At 40.3% G+C, this 6,147-nt stretch overlaps 1 non-coding gene and 1 pseudogene across 1 annotated transcript; both read left to right on the top strand.

Moving 5' to 3' along the window:
* Positions 1 to 345: 345 nt before the first annotated feature.
* LOC108714964 lies at positions 346 to 2,102 on the top strand (annotated as a pseudogene).
* A 1,026-nt stretch (positions 2,103 to 3,128) lies between these two features.
* Positions 3,129 to 3,199, top strand: trnac-gca. The gene has a single exon. It is a non-coding gene; the product is annotated as a tRNA-Cys (tRNA).
* The last annotated feature ends 2,948 nt before the right edge of the window (positions 3,200 to 6,147 follow it).

The raw sequence follows: 6,147 nt of genomic DNA, 5'->3' as shown, positions 1-6,147 counted from the left end.
TGAGGATTTGCAATGTAATCCATGCTCACTACCTAGCTGGACACCCTTAATTCCTAATTGGCAGAATAGGCCAAGAAAGCATTACACAGTCATTTTGTTTGTGGCATATTGACAAACTGTTGCTCTATGCTTCCAGTGTTCAAAGTTTGATGCTAATGTTCAGTGATCCTGGAAGGCATCCTAAATTCTGTATTTTCTCATCCAAACTTGATATGTAGTAGACTAGCTGGAATCATTCGCTACATTTAAGAAAGCCTGGTTCTGATTCTTGTATGGAAATTCATTATATATTGCATTTTAAAAGGGAAAACCAAAAAATATGTATTTAATCTTAACTAGCCCAAGCCATGGACCATCAAACTACAGAGAACTCTGATCTGGTCAAGTTTGTGAATAAGGAGAAGCAGAGGAGGGCTCCCTGGGAAAAAGGTTTCATCTTGAAAGGGATCGCAATCAGGAAGAGAAGAGAGGTCTTTCAAGCTTTGGGCAGGGATCCATCCACACAACGCCCAACATGACCCACATACAGCAGGGTATTTTGTCCAACCGTGAGGAAATTATTAAGAAGGACTGGAAAGGTAAATAGCTCAGAGGGATATAACAAGGTGTCTGTGATTGTTGTATGTTTCTGTGCCATAGCAGCATTTATTGTGTCTTTTATTCCTATAACCAGCAGTTGTGAAGTCGCGCAAAGATACGTACCCCCTACATTTATCACTATCTTAACAATACCTACAATAAGAATCTGGTGCAAATAATTAGAACATGGTTAGAAAGGATCTTGCAGGAACTGTATTCAAACCTTATTTAGTTTGGTTTGCTCTTTGTTGAGGTGCATGGCATCACACCAAGCCTATATTGAAAGAAAGAAAAACTTTGAGGCCTTTAGATATGAGATTATAAATGACTATGAGTCTGGGAAGGGACAACACTCATTCCACTCATTCCACTGTCTGGAAGGTCATCTACAAGTGAAGAAGGTTTTAAGCAACTACCAACTTACATCTGACATCTCGGGGTCTATAGGTAGCTCTCACCACTGCTGGTCAGTGTACACCAATACCTAGAAAGAGGCTGCACCAATCTAAATGGATGGTGTATGAGGGGCAAACCACTGCTGTCCAGAAAAAATATCAGGGCAACATGTGTCCATGAACACCAGGGTAAACCTCACTAAATGGCTGAATTGTAGATAAGTATTTTATCCGTGGAGAGGGGGCTGTATACATGAACCTCAGGAAGGGGTTGTTAACCTTTACATTACATTTTAGTATGATGTCGAGAGGGATGTCCTGAGACAATTAGTTTTCATTTATTATTATTTGTGGTTTTTGAGTAATTTAGCTTTTTATTCAGCAGCTCTCCAGTTTGCAGTTGTTTGCTAGGGTCTAAATTACCATAGAAAACATGCATTGCTTTGAATAAGTGACTGGAATATGAATAGGAGAGGGCCTGAAAAGAAATAGGAGTAATAAAAAGCAGGTTCGGCCTACAGTAGGTTCTGCACCTTACCCTTCTTTTTGCTTATGTTGCATTTTATTTTCATAATATGTTCACCAGTCTGATAGTAATATTAAACTCGAACTGGGCCACCAGGGCACAGATAGAATTCCCGGTGGGCTCGGTTGGTGGCGGTTGGGCCCTTAAGGTCAGGTCTTCCAATGGGCCTGGAGTTCAGGGTCGGATTGGGGGTCTCGGGCCCATGGGGGCTGCTGATCCCCTGTCCGCAGCTGCAACCTCCCCCCGGCCCCTCCGTGCTTACTTTTTCTCCTTTTTGCGGCCGCAGTTGGGGGCTGGGAGGGACGTCTGAGAGGCAGTGTCAATAGCGGAACTGGCCCGACAGGGCGCACCTGTTTTCCTGTGTCCCACCAGCCCAGTCCAACCCTGTTGGGGTCTCCAGTCCAACACTCAATCCATCACTTTCCTAACATTTACTATCTTGCTGTCTTCTTAGGACACTGCCAAAAGCATTACACAGGATGTAATGCTCCATCACAGCTGCCAGTGCTCAGGTACAATGGGCATTATGGATACAGAAGTAATAAGCCAACACTCAGACACCTTCTGCATTCAGGGAAATTACACCATTCATTCTTCACTAAGGGTAGGTAGTGCATTACATTAAAAACTCTCTTCCCAGCTTCATACAGAAAATTCATTTGGAGTAATGCTATGGGTACTATTCATAATACTATGGTTATACTATCAGTAACAGTATGGAATGGCATATTCTGACCATTGTTACAGTTGTGAGGTCATAAACTGCAACATTTAAAGGCTCATTTTATCCACTCTAATTTCACGGGTTCTAATGCTGCTGCTGGAAGCCTGGTTCACCTTTACATTAACTTTTAGTATGACATAGAGAGGGATATTCTGAGACAATATGCAATTAGTTTTCATTTATTATTATTTGTTGTTTTTGAGTTATTTAGCTTTTTATTCAGCAGCTCTCCTGTTTGCAGGTTTGGGATTCTGGTTGCTAGGGTCCAAATTACTATAACAACCATGCATTGATTTGAATAAGTGACAGGAATATGAATAGGAGAGGGCCTGAAAAGAAAGATGAGTAATAAAAAGTATATAACAATAGTATATATAGCAATATTAATGCATTTGTAGCCTTACAAACCATGGGGTCAGCGATTCCCATTTGAAAGTTGGAAAGAGTTTTAAGAAGAAAGCAAATAATTTAAAAACTATAAAAATTAAATAATGAAGACCAATTTAAAAGTTGCTATAGCATATTAAAAGTTAACCTAAAAAGTGAAGCACCCCTTTAACAGAATGCTGGGTCTAGATTGTGAGAGCTAGAAGCTGGGAAGAGTGTTCTTCAGACTGATGCAGCCTGACTATCAATACATGTTATGTCTATGCTCATATTGGTTGTGTGGATTTTTATTCTTTCACTAACCTGCCCAACCCTTCTTAAAGGTATGCTGACACAATTTTGACATTTCTGCTGCACCACCACTAGGACCCAATATCCTGGGGTAGAAACTTTTTAAACAATATTTTATCCCCTTGTTTTTCCTGTGCATATTGTGGGGGAATAGTAGATTGATAAATACACACATTTTTATATACATTATCTATGGCACATTTGTGTTTTGAGTTTGCTAGCAAGAGGGCGGTATAGTTCAGTGGTAGAGCATTTGCCTGCAGATCAAGAGGTCCTTGGTTCAAATCCAAGTGCCCACATTGAGGCATATCAAATAAATTAAAATGAACAGAAGTCAATTTATTTGTAGTGTCGTCAATCTCTGCACCCCTAGTGCTGATACAGAAGGGGAAGCGTGCAAGTGCTGTAGATCATGTTGTCTAGCAATGTCTGTGGTCAGCATGCCTAGGGTTAAACAAGATATAATTTTCAAATATAAGAACACAATTTAACAGTGTGCATTTTAATTGCTAATCATTTCTATATTCAAAAACACTCAACAGAATCCTGTACAGCACCAGTTGAGCAGACCTGTTCCCCGATAAGACCACTGACCCTGCTGCCCGCCTCTACCTGCAAGTTGTTCGTTTGTAACCCAACCCAGGACCCATGGAACTGGAACTGATGTCACAGTTGGCTGAAAGTGACATCTCTCCTGAGGTGGATCAACTGCGTCATAAATGAGGCAGGTGAGATAAGAGCCTGTGGTGAGCTGGGGACCCATGGACTACCCATACAGTCAGAGACTTTCAAATACCCACCATTTTGTGTGTAACTGTTGTGACTCAGCTCTACAGTAGAATCAACTGTCTTTGATTTATATAGGAGAAAGAAAGGTTAAAACTAAGTAAGCTTTATCAAAAAAGGTCCACCTAAATATACCAGTAAACCAGTGCTGCTCTGAGTCCTCTGTCAAAAGAAACACTGCATTTCTTTCCTTCTATTGTGTACACATGGGCTTCTGTATCAGACTTCCTGCCTTCAACTTACACCTCCTTGCCCCAGGCGTGAGCATGCTCAGTTTGCTCCTCTCCCCTCCTCCCATCTCTGCTGTAATCTGAGCCCAGAGCAGGGAGAGACTCAGGCAGGAAGTGATTTCACACCAAGCTAACATTGCAGCTCCTATCCTAAACAAACAGAGAGCATCTAGATCTTTTTACTCCGATATGTTAAGGCATTCTGCAGAATAATGTGTTTAAGAAATGGATCCGCACACACGCTGATTAATGCAGTCGGGGAATATCCCCTTTTATTCAGCCACCAAACATGTTTTGTTTTGGTGGCTGAATAAAAGGGGATATTCCCCGACTGTATTAATCAGTGTGTGTGCGGATCCGTTTCTTATACACATTGGTTGCTAAGGGACCCGGCCGGGTCAATGGAAGGAACGCACCACCAACTGCAGGATTGGTGAACTACAGGTGTGCGGTAGGAGAATTACAATGTAAAAAAGCATTCTAGCCTGCACTATTGCAGCTAATCTATTGGCAATAAACTGCTTCCATAGCTTTCCTTCTCCATTAAACTTAATGTTGAGAAAGGGGACACCTGGATTTGAACCAGAAACTTCTTGATCTGCAGTCAAATGATATACTTCTGAGCTGTAACCACAGAGATTTTGCATGTTACCCACACAGGTGTGCTCTAGGATAAGAGGTGTGTGCAAACATTGGGAAAGTGAGTGTGAGGCCATTCTTAAAATGTAAATATTTTTTTCAGGGCTTCTGTGGGTTTCTCCCAGTTTACTATCAATTGCTGGTCAAGCCTGTTGGGTGCCAAAGGCAGCTGGCCAACCAATTTGCACCTCCCACCACCTCCCTGGCACGCTTGCACGAAATAGAGCATGCACAGGAATGCGGAAACAGTCACATTGACACTTAGAGGAGCAGAAGTGCAGGCACTTGGTAGACACAAGGGCCCAGACTAGGGGTAGGCTAGAGAAGAAGTATGTGCCTGGTATCCCCTATTTGTTGTGCCCTAGGCACCTGCCTCTTCTCATTAACCCTAGTTCCGGCCCTGTTTACTATATAATCACATATAATACACAAAATCAAAACAGGGGGGTTGTGGGAGCACTCCAAAGGCTTTAAAGTATATATATATGTATAATAAATGCTATTGCATATGTACCCAAATAGGGGTTATTTTGTTACAAAGTTATGATCATAAAATTGATAAGCCAAAAAAACAGCGTTCAACGGACATTGATTACAGGTAATGCTAGAATGCACATAAAAAATAAAATAAAACAAGTTAGGGACCGCCATTCTGGGTTTACCTTGACGTGGTATGGTGGTTTATCAATTTTATGATCATAACTTTGTAACAAAATAACCCCTGTTTTGGGTACATATGCAATAGCATTTATTATACTTATATATATATATATATATATATATATATATATATATATATATATATATATATATATATATATATATATATATATACTTTAAAGCCTTAAGAGTGCTCCCAAAACCCCCCTGTTTTGATATAATACACAAAAGCCATGAATATCTTGTAAATTATATCCTTATAAACGGTGAGTTCTGATGTCATCAGTTATAAACTTTGAGTTCTGATGTAATTTCTGTCATGACTCACTGAAACGTGTGTATTATAATAAATAAAGTACCCCCAGTTGCAAAATATGAGGATATTAGAAGTTATCTCGGAGTTCCATGACCTGTATAAAAACACTCGGCCTTCAGCCTCATTTTTTTATATGATCATGAAACTCCTCGATAACTTATAATATAATATAATACACAAGAGCCAATAATATCCATCCTTATAAATGGTGTTTTGTGATATCATCAGTTATGATTGATGCTGAGTGATGGAATTGCTGTCACATGACTCACTGAAATGTGTCTATTATAATAAATAATGTACCCCCTGTTGTAAAATATAAGCATGTTAGAAATCACCTTGGAGCTCCATGACCTTATATTATCTTAATATTATTATATTTTACAACAGGGGCTGCTTTATTCACTATTTAAACACTGCTGCATAAACTATTACAAAGAGGAAACCTGCATGCAAAGGCTTATCGCTGATCACTCCTCCTGGGGTAATGTTTCTGCAACCAGTGGACTAATGCCTTTACCCAGCTGGTGCAGGGCACCCCTACTAAGTGAACACTGGGCCCAGACAGTTGATTCTACTTTAGAGCTGTATCAGGGCAGTTACCCACAAATTAG

The sequence above is a fragment of the Xenopus laevis genome, chromosome 4S (genome assembly GCF_017654675.1).
Source record: "Xenopus laevis strain J_2021 chromosome 4S, Xenopus_laevis_v10.1, whole genome shotgun sequence".
Classification (NCBI taxonomy): Eukaryota; Metazoa; Chordata; class Amphibia; order Anura; family Pipidae; genus Xenopus; species Xenopus laevis.
The sequence above is the reverse complement of the archived record's forward strand: the minus strand, read 5'-3'. Positions and strand labels throughout refer to the sequence as shown.